Genomic DNA, 14,840 nt, shown 5'->3' on the forward strand with positions numbered 1-14,840 from the left:
CTGTTAAGGTCCTGGACCTTAGAACAGTACACGTTATCAGTCAATTGCCATCCATACAGGTAAACTAGAACTACTCTGAGTCATTTTCTGGGTCTTCCCTGTCTGTTCCTGATTTGATTTCACTCTTTCTCCAACACAGAGAGAACTCTAGTGCCTGTGTTACTCAGTCCCGCCACGTTCCCAGTCTATCTTGGCTTCATCGTGTACTCCTCTGAATCCCAGAACTGCCTTTGATGAGAATTCTCTGCCTTGTCCTTGGTTTCTCAGATGAGGAATAATTCTGACCATTCTTTTTCATGTCCATGCACTTCAACTCTGACAGCGATAGAACTGAAGCATAAGGATGAGCCATTCAAACACCTGGAATGAAAGGGAAGCCCAAATGATATGGCGTGTGCCAGAAGCATAGAATTCACTATGTGCAGAGGAGTGAAGCGTGATGCTCTTGCTGAAATATGAAAAAGGTCAGTCTCACACTTTGCTTCAGGTTTACTTTTTGATTCTTCTTTTCTGTTTTCCTTTGGAGGAGTCCTATTCTTGTCTCTTGAATTCTGAAAGAGTAAAGGAAATTCTTTTAGATTCTGAAGTGTAGGGTCAGCTGAGAGTTTGGAAGAGAATTTGCCGGGTGGGAAGGAAGTCGCACAGAGAAGAAAGAGACGAAGCACTGAACATAAACTCCTTCCCTGAGAATTTACCTGAAGGTCAGCTCTACTTTAAAGACCTTCTGTAATCTCTCTGATACACCTGCACACACCTGGGCACTAAATTCTTTTTAACAGAAGTGAATTAAATCTTAACTCTTTCAGATGGATGTTATCACATGGAAATGACTATAAGAAGGATATTTTGGTGCCCAGTTTGTGAGCTTAAAACTTCCATGAAACTTAAATAATTTCTTGACTAATTACATACTTATGATTATGCCCTCATCAAATATGGGGAATCCCTTCAGGTTATCCAGTACAATTATAAAAGGTCTATTTAATAAATGACTAATGCGAGATAACAGTATAATTTTTAATTATATCACTAGAAAGGATAGAAACTTTATCACTAGAAAGGATACTTGCTTAAAATCACTGCTTAACTGTACTAAGGAGATACAGCCTGAAAACCATGCTAGGGCAAAAAAAACTATGTGATTAATTCTTCCTTAGAACAATTTAAATTAAAAAAAAAGTTACTCAACATCTAAGACATGCAAAAAAATGTGCAATCAATGGAATTTATACCCACAATTCAACAAACTTAGAAAATAAAATCTTTTATTAATATTTCTGAAGTCAGTGCTAATAATATAATATATATTATATATATAATATTTATTAATATTTCTGGGTAACAGTACATCACTCTGTCACCAAATGTAACCACTGTCCTGAATTTGTTTTTCATTCCTTTGCATTTAATATTTAAATATGTGTCATTACCAATATATGGTATTATTTCCCTGTTTTTAACTGTATATAAATGTTTTATACTGTGTGTATTTTTGGAAACTATTCTCCTACTCAACATTATGTTGGAGTCATTGATGCATACAGGCACACATAGCTCTAGTTAATTTATGAGAACATACCCAATTGTACTGTATATGTGCATTTGTTCGATCATCAACAATTCATCGAAACATTGCACTCTTTGAGGTGCTGGGGATATAACACCTAGCTTTTATAAACTTTACATTCTATTTGGAAGAGTCAGTAACGAATAGAATAAACAAGGAAATACATGGTGTATTAGATGGAGGTAGCAATATGAAGAAAAAGCCGGAGGGGGGAAGAAATGGCAGAGAAGTGGACTGCCATTTTAAATAGGCATGCAAGGTCACTTAGATGGTGACGGTTGAGTAAAGATCTGAAAGAGGTGAGGAAACAAGTCATGTACATGTCTGTAGGAAGAATGTTATGGACAGAAGAAGCAGAAAGTATAAATATCCTGAGGCAAGGGCATAGCAGGTGTATTCCTGTAACAGTAAAAAGGTTTGGTGGCTGGAATAACATTGGGACAATTGGTAGCTAGTTCATTTATCTCTGCTTTAACCTTTATGATTTCCTTCCTCTGCTTACTTTGGGTTTAGTTTGCTCTGTTTTTAATTTCTTAAGATGCAAGTTTAGGTTGTCGATTTGAGATTTTTCTTCTTTTTGACATAGGTATTTACTTCTATAAATTTTCCTCTAGCACTGCACTTAGTACATCCCAGAAGTTTTGGTATATTGATTTTGTGTTTTCATTCAACTCAAAGTATTTACTAATTTCTTTTGTGATTTCAGTTTGACCCATTGTTATTCAGGAACCTGTTGCTTCATTTACATTTGTCTCTAAATTTCCTAGATTTCACTCTGTTACTGATTTCTTTGTGATTGCATTTCCTTATGAACAGAAAATACATGCTGTTTGATTTCAATCTTTATAGATTTATTAAAACTTTTTAACTGGCCTGCCATAACATCTATCCTGGAAGATATTTCATGTGCTTTTATAGAATGTGTTTTCTGCTATGGGTGAGTGGAATTTTCTATGAACATCTGTTAGGTTTCGTGGGCTTATAGTCTCATTCAAGTCTGTACTTTGTGGTCGACCTTCTATCTAGATGTTCTACCCATTATTGAAAGTAGGATATTGAAATTTCCAACTATTTTGTTTTGTTACCTATTTCTTATTTCAGTTCTGCCAGTTTTGCTTCATACTATCTCTTCCTTTTGATAAGAGCCTTTGCTCCATTTAATTTAATTACTGATATGAAAATTTGTCTGTTGTCTGGCCATTTTCTATATCTCTTAATTAGTAGCCTATTGCTGTTAAAACAAATGGCCACAAACTTTGGTGGCTTAAAATAATGCAAATTTATTATCCTGTGGTTTGTGGATCAGAAACATGAAATGGGTGTCACTGGGCTAAAATCAAGGGGTTGACAGACCTTCATTTGTTCTGGGGGCTCCAGAGAAGAATCAATTCCTTGCCTTTTTCCATCTTGTCTAGGTTTTTCATGTTTTTTGGCTCATGGCCTCAGTCTCTCTTCAAAGCCAGCAATGACCATCTGAGTCCTTGTCATATCAAATCACTCTGACTTCTGTTACTGTCATCATATACACTTTCCTGATTCTTCTACTTCTTTCTTCCAACTTTCAAGGACCCTTGTGATTATATTTGGCTCACCGGATAGGATCATTTTCTTATTTAAAGGTCACCTGATTACCAACCTTAATTCCACTTGGAATCATAATTTCTCCATACCTTATGTTACAGAACATACTCAAAGACCGTGGGCCTTAGGACATGGACATCTTTAGGGGGACATTATTCTGCCCACCACAGTGTCTAAAACTTTTTTCTTCCTCTATTCCTTCATTATCTTATCTTTTGTATTTAATAGATAAGATATTCTCTAGTATACCGTTTTAGTCTCCGTATAATTCTTTTCATTATATTTTAAAGTTTATTTTCTTAGTGTTTGCCCTGGAGATCACAATGAACATTTTAATATATAGTAGTCTGGCTCAGATTAATACTAAATAAATTTCATTGTCTTCATGGTATTATTGTTGTACAAATTACACCTTATCCATTATAAGCATATCAACATACTTTTATGATCACTTTATGCACTCTTTTATTTTTATTTATTTTTAATATAATTTATTATATTAAATAATATATTATTTATAATATTTTAATGTATAATATAATATAATATAATAATATATATTGGGGGTATAATATAATAATATATATATATTGAGGGTAGATTACTGTGATTCATTGCTTGTAGACAATACCCAGTGCTCATCCCAACAAGTGCCCTCCTCAATGCCCGTCACCCATTTTCCCCTCTCCAACCACCCCCACCCCCATCAACCCTCAGTTTTTTCTCCGGATTTAAGAGTCTCTTATGATTTGGCTCCCTCCCTGTCTGTTTGTAACTATTTTTTTTCCCTTCCCTTCCCTCATGGTCTTCTGTTAAGTTTCTCAAGTTCCACATGAGTGAAAACATATATCTGTCTTTGTCTGACTGACTTATTTCACTTAGCATAATACCCTCCAGTTCTATCCACGTTGCTGCAAATGGCAGGATTTCATTTTTCTCATTGCCAGGTAGTATTCCATTGCATATATAAACCACATATTCCTTATCTATTCATCAGTTGATGGACATTTCCATAATCTGGTTATTGTTGAAAGTGATGCTATAAACATTAGGGTACTTGTGCCCGAATGAATCAGCACTCCTTTATCCTTTGGATAAATTCCTAGCAGTGCTATTGCTGGGTCATACAGTAGTTCTATTTTTAATTTTTTGAGGAACCTCCACACTGTTTTCCAGAGCAGCTATACCAGTTTGCATTCCCATCAATAGTGCACTGTCTTTTAAAAAAATTTTTTTAAACCTTTTTTTTTTAATGTTTATTTACTTTTGACAGAGAGAGAGAGACAGAACATGAGCGGGGGAGGGGCAGAGAGCGGGAGACACAGAATCCGAAGCAAGCTCCAGGCTCTGAGCTCTCAGCACAGAGCCCAACACGGGGCTTGAACTCACAAACCGTGAGATCATGACCTGAGCCTCAACTGACTGAGCCACCCAGGTGCCTCTAAAAATTTTTTTAATGTTTATTTATTTTTGAGAGAGACAGACTGTGAGTGGGGGAAGGGCAGAGAGAGAGAAAGGGAGACACAGAATCAGAAGCACACTCCTGTGCTGACAGCTCAGAGCCTGATGTGGGACTCAAACTCAAGAACCTTAAGATCATGACCTGAGCTGAAGTCAGATGCTTAACTGACTGAGCCACCTAGGTGCCCCAGTGCACTGTCTTTTAAATTAGAAGAGATACAAGGAAAAACACATGCTTACTTTCATTTATATTTTCCTATATGGTTACCTTTACCTTTATTACTTTATGTGGATTTGATTCATTATCTCGTGCCCTTTCATGTTACCTCAGTGGTTCCCTCTAGTATTTCTTGTAAGGCAGGTCTGCTGCTAACAAATTCCCCACTTCTGTTTGTCTGTGTATGCCCAATTTCTCTTTCAGTATCGAAGTTATTTCACTGCCTGTGGCCTTCCTGTCTTCTGCTGAAAAATCAGCTGTTAATCTTTTTTTTTTTTTTTAAGTTTGTTTATTTATTTTGAGAGAGTGAGGGGTAGGGACAGAGAGCGAGAGAGAATCCCAAGCACTGACAATGTGAAGCCTGATGTGGGGCTTGAACCCACAAACTATGGGAAAATGCCCTGAGCCGAAATCAAGAGTCAGATGCTTAACCGACTGAGCCACCCAGGCTTCCCAATCAGCTGTTAATCTTATTGAGGATCTCTTGTACATGACAAATTGCCTTTCTCTAGCTGCTTCAAGATGCTCTTTTTGTCTTTGACAGTTTGATTATAATGTTTACATGTTTATCTCTGAGTTATTTGGAATTTATTCAGCTTTTTACATGTGTAGATTAATCTTTTTTCATTGTGTCTGGCCAGCTTTGAACCATTCTATCTTGAAATATGCTTTCTGCCCCTTCTTCCTTTTCTTCTGGTATTCTTATGTGCATGTTGCTCTATTTGCTTATGTTCCACGGGTCTCTGATGCTTCGCTCATTTTTCCTCCTTTTTTCTTCATATCACTACTGAATAATTTCGACTGGCCTCTATTGAAGTTTGCTGATTTCTCCTGCCAGCTCAGATCTGCTGCTGAGAGCCTCTGGTGAATTTCTTATTTCAATACTTTTTAATTCCAAAATTTCTACCTTTTTTTTTTTTTTTTTTTTTTTTACAGTTTCTGTCTCTTTATTGATATTCTCTGTTTGGTGAGACAGTAATTTCATACCTCCTTCAGTTATTTAGACATGGTTTACTTCACATCTTCGGACATATTTATAGTAACTAATTAAAGACATTGCCTAGTAAATCCATTGTCTGGTCTTCATTAGGAACAGTTTCTAAAGACAGCTTTTCTTCTTTGTATATGGGCGATATGTTTCTGTTTCTCTCTGTCTTTTTTTTTTTTTTGGTTAAAACTGGTTATTTAAAATAATATAATGTGGCAACTCCGAAAATCAGATTTCTTCCCTACCCAAGGTTTGTTTTTGATGTCTGGTTAGTAACTTTTCTTTTTTAAAATTAATTTTGTTAATAGTTTTCTCTTTCTTTTTTTCTTTTCTTTTCTTTCTTTTTTTTTTTTTTTTTTTTTGAGAGAGAGAGAGAGAGAGAGAGACAGAGCATGAGCAGGGGAGGGGCAGACAGAGGGAGACACAGAATCTGAAGCAGCTCCAGGTTCCAAGCTGTCAGCACAGAGCTCAACGCGGGGCTCAAACCCACAGACCGTGAGATCATGACCTGAACCAAAGTAGGATGCTTAACCCACTGAGCCACCCAGGTGCCCCAGTTTAATAACTTTTCTAATGAATTCTGTAAAGTATGTATTCTTAGCCACTTGTGGTCACTGAAACCTCTGTTCAGTTAAGCTAGTGGTCAGTTAATGATTACACAGAGATTTCTTTAAATGCTAGAACCAGTAAGTCTCCCAGGATTTACCAAGGGGTTCTGTGTGTTTGTGTTGGGCATGTCTTTATTCCTAAGGCAGCTTACTCTACCCCAGCCTCCAATTCCTGCTTGGGCAGAGCCTCAAGGAGATGAATTTTTCTCTGAGTCTGTGCATAGCCTTGACATGCATGTGACTTATAAATTCCCAGAAATCTTTGAGGATTTTCAAAACCCTCTATAAATATTCACTTCTTTCCAATGTTTCCTTTTAAGTTTTTTGGCCACCTTTTTTTTGTCCCAGCTCTTGGGACCACCTCAGACTGCTGTAATATTAAGCAATTGCTACCGATTGTCTTGGAAAATGGGCAAAGTGGGAAAAGCTGTTCACACTGGCTGAGCTCTGAATCAGGCCAAATAAAAACAAACCCTACAAGTAGGTGGTTCTTAAGAACGGCCAGACACTCAAATATTGGTGATTCTCCAGGGACGGGCCCTGAAAAGAACTTCAAACCTGTTCTGTTTGCTCTAGTGGCTGCTAAGCTGTTCATTTTTACTGCAATTTTTAAAAAGAAATATGTTAATTTTAATTGTAACTTGTGACTATTGCATTTGTTTTGAAATGTTTAATAATACCACCCCATGTTTTACTTACAAAACTTCAGTCCACCTTTTGCTACAAACCTCATTGGAGACTATTAAGTATATATATGTTTTGTATGAGATTTACTGTTTATTCATATGAATCAATAAGGAAGCAAAGCAACCTTCCCCCTACCCATCTCCCACAGACACACCTTTCCAGTTTTAAAATGTATTTTATAAAAGCTCTTTGTATTTTTTCTCCTGGGAAAGAGATCCATATCCAGTTAACCCACCAATAGGTTTTCAGGGCTATTGTAGAACTTGGGGGGGTAAAACTGGATGACAGCAAGTTAAAAAGCCCCAAAGTTCACTATTCTTACTAAGATTCAGCCGCTTTTTGAATAAATCTGCAGACTCTTGCAAGCCTTGGGTGAATTTTCAAAGTTCTGAAAGTGTTGATTTTTAACACTGTTGGCCAATGTTCTCATTGTTTTTATGGAGAAACAGATTTTCAGAGGTCCTTACCTTGCCATTCTGGAAGTCAAAACTTGGCCCATGTAAAAAAATTTTTGCTTTCTTGTTTTTGAGTTGTAAGTGGTCTTCCCATGTTCCGACACAAGCCCAGTGTCTGATATATGCATTTCATACATTTTGTCCCAGTCTGTATTTTGCTATTTTACTAATCATGTTCTTCCATGAGCAAAAATTTTAACGTTGATGTAGTCCAAGTTATCTTTGGTTAATTTTCTTTTATGAGTCTGGCTTTAGGGGGGTGGTTTCATCTAAGAAAACTTTTGCTACTCCAAGTTTGCCAGGATTTTCTCCTGTTTCTTTTTTGAATTTTTTTTTAGTTTTTATTTTTATTTTACATTTAAGCTCATCATCCATTTCACGTTAATTTTTGTGCATTATGTTAAGGTAAGGATTTATGTTTTATTTCTTTCTGTATGGGTATCTCCTTTTTTGTTTTACAAAAAAATTGACCGTTAAGATACGTGCAGAATCACTACAAATGAGAACAAATTTCTGCTTCTTTCGTATCCTTAAATGTATTAAATAGATTCCTTCTCCACCTAATCACTTTTATTTCACCCTGGAGAGTGCCATATTCAATATGGCAAATGTCCTTTATCTCCCTGGCCACATTGCGGTCTGTAACCTCTGCTGACATCGCTGTCATTACTCTTCGGAGATTACAGGACTGCCCACATGTTCACATTTGTAGAACTTTATAATAAAATTCTGTGAGCCATGGTTATCATTCATAGTGCATAACTGTGATCTTATTGTCTTAATTTGCTTGTTTAGGACCTACTAGTATAAAAATACTTTTGGTTCTACCTGATGTCAGCCCGAATTTAGATGATTACATTCACTATAAGTGCCCTCTGCTCCACAAAATGTGTAAATGTCAAAAGTGAAAAAAGCATGTATGGAAATGGATAGTAACTTTATTTCTCTCTACCTTCCACTCCCCCTTCCCAGCCCAAAGGGAAAAAAAAATCCATTCCACTCTTTCTGAATTTGTCAGGTCAACCTGAATTATATAGGACTAAAATGCCTATTTGTGAATCATGGTTGGCCACCCTCCTCAAGTTCATTAACATCTATCCTATTTAACAATGAACGCTTCTTTGACTCTGGTCTCCCTTCCAGGCTGTGCAAGATATTTCTAATTTCAAAAACATATTCTGACAAAGCATAAAATTAGAATTTTCTAAAATTAAAATAATAAAATGTGAAAGAAACTCTGCAGGTCAGAATATATGAAGAGGGGCACCTGGGTGGCTCAGTCTAAGTGTCCGACTCTTGATCTTGGCTTAGATCATGATCTCACAGTTTGTGGGATGGAGTCCCGCATTGGGCTCTGTGCTGACAGAGCAGAGTCTGTTTGGGATTCTCTCTCCCTCTCTTTTTGCGCCCCTCCCCCGACTCATGCTCTCTCTCACTCTCTGTCTCTCCCTCAAAATAAATAAACATTTAAAAAAAAAGAACATATGAAGAAAAACTTTGTTAGATATAATATGTTTGAGATAAAGTGACTTGGCAAATAAAAAAATATATGTGGTATAAATTTACAAACCAAATAATCAACCACTGAGTTGAAACACCTTTCTCAGCTTTTAAAATATTCCTTAATAGATAGAAGGGAATGAACAGGTGAAAGCTAAGAAAAGTCAAGGCAGATGGAATAGAGACTTGTAAAGACAGAACACTGAAGAATTTATACCACGGCAACGTTTGTCTTTTTTTTTTTTTTTTTTTTTACACAGAATAATCTGGAGGTAAAGAAGCATTAAAGCAAAAATATAATAGTGAATCGTAGAGAGAAACTTCAAGACTGACATAAGAGGGCTAAACCCAAGGCTCACATGGATTCCTCAGGCAAGAATTGGAGCTGTCTGAAATAAAAGCAGAAGGGGTGAAGAGTTTTGCAGGAAAGGCTGAGAGTAGGCTGGCCAGTTTCCTTGATGTACTCTTGCCTCTGGTCAAAAAACAACTGGAAGGGAAAAACATTTCCTATATCTAAAAGTAAGGCGTTCTTATAATAGTCTACTTTCATTCTTCTACCCTGGGAAGTTCTTTCATTTGCCAAACACTGTATTTCTCCCTGTTGAGATCTTAACTGCCATTGGGATAACATGATAAAAATGTTCCTGCAGGCGATTCTTTTGAAGCAAAACCAAACCAAACTAAACTAAAATAAGGGTCGCATATTTCCACGGGTACATGTTTACTTTGCTTTCACTTTTAGGTCCTGTATTATCCACGCCAGCTGTGTTTTAATAGCCAAGATTGCACTTACTTATAATGCAACATATAACTTCACTGAGGGTGAAAGGTTGCTTTTAAGTGTATCAGTCTGGGAAGAGAGACTGAGAGCTGTATTGACTCATGATGCTTCCTGAAGTTACTAGAACAGGGCATGAAAGATTCACTTATGAATCTGCAGCGCCATGTTTCTTCTGTAACTTACAAATAGAGGTGATTTATTTTTTTTTTAACTGTTAAAAAAGAAAATTCAACTGAGAAAATTTTAAGATTTTATTGGTTTTATTTATTCAATGATTCATAAGTCAGGCAGTATCCCATCTAGCAGATAGAAAGGAGCTCCGGGAACTGCAGGAAATGAAAGACTCTTATAGGCAGAAGGGAGCAGGAAGACAGAAGTCATAGTAGGCAAAAATTGGTTATTGTAAGGTTACTGTCTGTTAGAGGATGGCAGGGGTACATTGGTAGTTAAGTGGATTACCTAACTAATCAGTGCTGATCACGGGATTCCTGATTGACTGGTGTAAGGTTCCATTTCTGGGAGAGCAGAAAATCTGTCTTGGCTTGGTGATGTGGAGCTTAGACTAAGCAACTCCATTTGGGGTCTGTTGTCTTGTTGTTAACAAATGCATAAGATTAGGTACACAGAGGAAATTTCTTTTGTAACCCAGAAATGAGCTGGAGCCCCCTTGTCTCTCTAAGTCTAATATCTTCAGTTCTCCTTTGGGACTGCAAAGTATTATCCACAATAGCGAGAAGCTTACCCTCTCTTCTGTGCCAGACTCCTTGACTCATATATACTGGTTTGTTTTGTTAATAGCCGCCCAGACATAGGTCTTAGTCTCTTCACATTTTTCCATAAGAAATCAGCACATGGCCTTTTGTGAGACTGATATTCCTCACTGAAGGGAGGACAGGAATGGGTCACCTTTGAATGTATGACTTTCACTGTCTCATTGAGTCTCTCTCCCCTTTGGCCCTTTTGTGCCTGCTTCTCTCCCTCTCAGATTGGCCATTTCTCCTTCGGTGACTACAGATTTTTCCTTCTCCTTAGCCCCCTCCAGTTTCTACTCAAATTTGCACGGTCAGATCCATCAGCCATTTCTCTTCATAGAACCCACGCCACCTAAAAGACATTTGTGTTATACATGGTGAAAGCATTCCAGCAAGACCCTTAGACATGAAAGCATATTCAATGGAATCTGAAAATATGAGAATAGATAAATCTGGAAACCAGCCTCAGTCAGCACTATTGGCCTCAGCATTTTACCAGTTGTTGGATAAGTGGATATTTATAAGATCATCCATATGTTTAAGCTACTATATTCCAATACTTTTTTCAATTGAGGTATGATTGAGATATAGTCATTTCAGGTGTGCAACATAATGATTTGATATTTGTATTGCAAAAGGATCACCATATTAAGTTCAGTTAACATACATCACCATACATAGTCACAAAGTTTTCTGTCTTGTGATGAAAATTTTTAAGATCTACTCTCTCAGCAACTTTCAAATATGCAATGCAGTATCATTAACTGTAGTCACCATGGTGTACCTTATACCCCCATGACTTATTTCTTAGGTAAGTGTAAATTTGTACCTTTTGACTCCATTTTTCAGTTCACATCCCACCCCCTGCTTCTGGCAACCACCAGTCTGTTCTCTGTATCTATGAGCTTGGTTTGGTGTTTTTGTTGCTAATGTTTTATTTTGTTTTTTAGGTTATATATATATATGTATATATATGAGATCATACTGTTTGTCATTCTCTGTCTGATTTATTTCACTTAGCATAACGCCCTCAAGATCCATCCCTGTTGTCACAAATGGCAAGATTTCATTTTTTCCCATGATTGAATTAGCTAGTATATGTACCACAATTTCTTCTTCCATTCATCCACTGGTGGACACTTACACTATCTCCGTGTCTTGGCTACTGTGAATAATGCTGCAGTGAACATGTGGGTGATTATATTTGTTTGAATTAGTGTTTTCATGTTCTTTGGATAAATACCAGAAGTGGAATTGCTGGATCACATGGTATTTCCATTCTTAGTTTTTGAGAAAATGCCATGTTGTTTTCCATAGTGGTTGCATCAATTTACATTCTCACCAACAGTGTACAAAGGTTCCCTTTTCTCCACATCCTCACCAACACCTGTTATTTCTTGTCTTTTGATAATAACCATTCTAACAGATGTGAGGTGATATCTCATTGTGATTAGATTCACCTTTTCCTGATGATTTGTAACGTTGAACATCTTTTCATGTACCGTGGCCATCTATATGACTTCTTTGAGAAAATGTCTTTTCTGGTCCTCTGCCCACTTTTTAATTGGATTTTTGTTTTTTTACTATTGAGTTGTATGAGTTCTTATATGTTTTAGATATTAGCCCCTTATCAAGATACATGATTTGTAAATATTTTCTCCCATTCGGTAGACTGCCTTTTCATTTTGTTGGCGGTTTCCTTTGTTGTGCAGAAGCTTTCTAGTTGGATGTAGTCCCACTTGTTCACTTTTACTCCTGCCTCCAACACATTTTGGGGTAATTAAACAGCCTCTCTATCCTTTTCTGAGAATTCTACTCTCTCCTGCCCCAAGAAGAAGATTGTAACAGGCACCAGACGTAAACCTTGAGTCAAAGTCAGGTTTATATGTCTTACCACTGATCTAACACCAGGTACAATTCTATCCAAATGTCCACTATTTAATATGTCAGCTGAACATCGGTAGTGCAAACAAGGTAAGGACATCCTGTTTGAAAACTTTTTTTCATAATTTATAGCATTGAACCAGAAAATCTAATTCCTTCTGCTTGTCTCAAATACTTCATATTTATAATGTATGTCATGACTCGTAGGAAAAAATTTTCTTGAAATAAATAAACCTATATTAAAATGAGTAAGTGGGACCTACCTAAAACTTACAGAAAAATCTTCACCTTACAATCGAGCAATTCAAGGCAAGTTTGTGTCAGATCACTTAGAAGCTGGATAAATCCTGCCTAGGTAACTCCAGTTGTCATGGTCAAGAATGTACCTGAGGTTTACCATGTTAAATTTAGAAATGCAGACTCAACTTTTCCAGAATTTCCAATAATCTTGTTTCTACTCCACAGTCATAGGCTTTTTGCCTTTGAAATAGTCCCTTAATATAGGATGTGAAGACTATATCTTTCACAGTATCTACTCCCTTTTACAGATCTCATTTTTTTTTGTAACCAGGTGTTTTTTCTATCAAATTATTTTTAAATCTGTCTTCCTAGATACATGATTAAATTCTCAACCTCTTCTAGTAGAATAGATTTTAGACACTGAAGTATATAACTCAATTGTGCAACTCAGAATTGACCTCTGGGTTTTGTATGTCTCCAGTACAATTATTTAAACTACTTGACATTAAAATATGAAGCCATTCTGTCATTTTTGAGCAATTTCCTGAATAATTTCCAATTTCCAAGCCATTTGTACACAGGAAACTGCTGATTAACAAAGGTTGCACCCAATGAAGTCAGGAGCCTTTCATCTAATTATGAACATTTCTTATTATCATCAATTAAGTCTGCTGTGACCCTGGAACAACTTTTCATATTTGAAAGCAAACTATGGAAAGGCACTAATGGGGACCAAAAGCATCACCAACCTGCCCACGCAACTAATAGTCAAGATCCCTATCAAAATCTCTGCTGCAGAGATCTCTGGAGAGACATGTGTTTGAAGTATTACCCATCTAATGACATATATAAGAAGACTATACTTTGAGATTAAATGATAAAAAGCATTATAAATACTAGTTATGGGATGAATAAGTTATGGGGAAGGGGTGTACAGCATAGGGAATGTAGTTAATGGTATTGTAATAGTGTTGTATGGTGACAGATGGTAGCTACACCTGTGAACATAGCATCACTGTATTGCACACGCGAAACTAATGTAACCGTGTGTCAACTGTACTTGGATTAAAAAATTTTAACAAATATTAAGTCTTTAAAAAGTATCTACAAAAATTTTGACTCAAACAGATGAAAATGTGAGATTACAAATCCTGAAGGTAACGAGTTAATAGATATATTTTCTCTCATAATGGAGTGCCGTCCAATATCAGTGATACTGATTCAGGATAAAATATTAATTTCTTACTGATCATTTTAGGTAGGCTGACTCAGTTCCATTTCTCTATTTTGAATTTTATTCTGTATTTACTATATGAGCGATAACATCACTGTGTGACTTGTATAGAATTTCCACATTTAATTTCTTTGTATTCTCTTCTTTTTGAGCTCACTTAAACTCTCAAGTGTCTGGGTTTTGGGTATGTTACTGAGCACGTTATTTCCTTGACTTTTATCAATAGCTTTTCCTACGACGTGTCTTCTTCCGAGGTCACTTTTGAAGTTCATTCAAATCTCTTGCTCTTTTGTTACTGTCTATTGCCAATGTAATCATCTTGCAAAATGGGGACACTGGGTTGCATTTGTTTTACATTGTTCTAAGTTCCTCTCCCGGGTCACCCTGTCAATGTTTGAATGCAGTTTAGGGAGTGTTCCCTCTTTCTCATTGGCATCTTTAAGTATTCAGCCTCCTGGCCTTCCCTTTTGAATTTTGCCACATCCAACAAATATCTTCAGGCTGGAGCAGTGCTTCCAAGCCATATTGGAGACCTAAGCAAAAGGAAAAAGATGTGTCCCTATCTACATTTAACAGAATAGCCTTATATTTGAACCAAATGGAAAAAGTAATAAATAATAGCTCTACAATTTAATAAAATTTGACTATCTAAATTTCTGTGTTGCCTGATCTTTTTTTTTTTTTCCTTCCACCATTGTCAACCCTCAGACTCCCCGGCCCTAGGTTGAGACACTTCCCACCGAGCAATAATGCTGTATGTAAAACAATCTGAACTTATTTAAAATTTCAATACCTTACTTATCAGATTTTTTTCATTAATTTTAATTTTTTAAAAATACTACATTAGGGGCGCCTGGATGGCTCAGTCAGTTAAGCGTCTGACTC

General features: G+C 36.5%; 1 long non-coding RNA gene across 1 annotated transcript; it reads right to left on the reverse strand.

Moving 5' to 3' along the window:
• Nucleotides 1-1,096: 1,096 nt before the first annotated feature.
• On the reverse strand, nucleotides 1,097-13,727 carry LOC121013122 (uncharacterized). Its single transcript, XR_005782511.1, has 3 exons — nucleotides 13,619-13,727; nucleotides 6,381-6,384; nucleotides 1,097-1,107 (listed from the first exon to the last, which is right to left on the reverse strand). It is a non-coding gene; the product is annotated as an uncharacterized LOC121013122 (long non-coding RNA).
• Between the last annotated feature and the right edge of the window lie 1,113 nt (nucleotides 13,728-14,840).

This window comes from Herpailurus yagouaroundi, unplaced genomic scaffold (genome assembly GCF_014898765.1).
Source record: "Herpailurus yagouaroundi ecotype Mexico unplaced genomic scaffold, PumYag 198, whole genome shotgun sequence".
Classification (NCBI taxonomy): domain Eukaryota; kingdom Metazoa; phylum Chordata; class Mammalia; order Carnivora; family Felidae; genus Herpailurus; species Herpailurus yagouaroundi.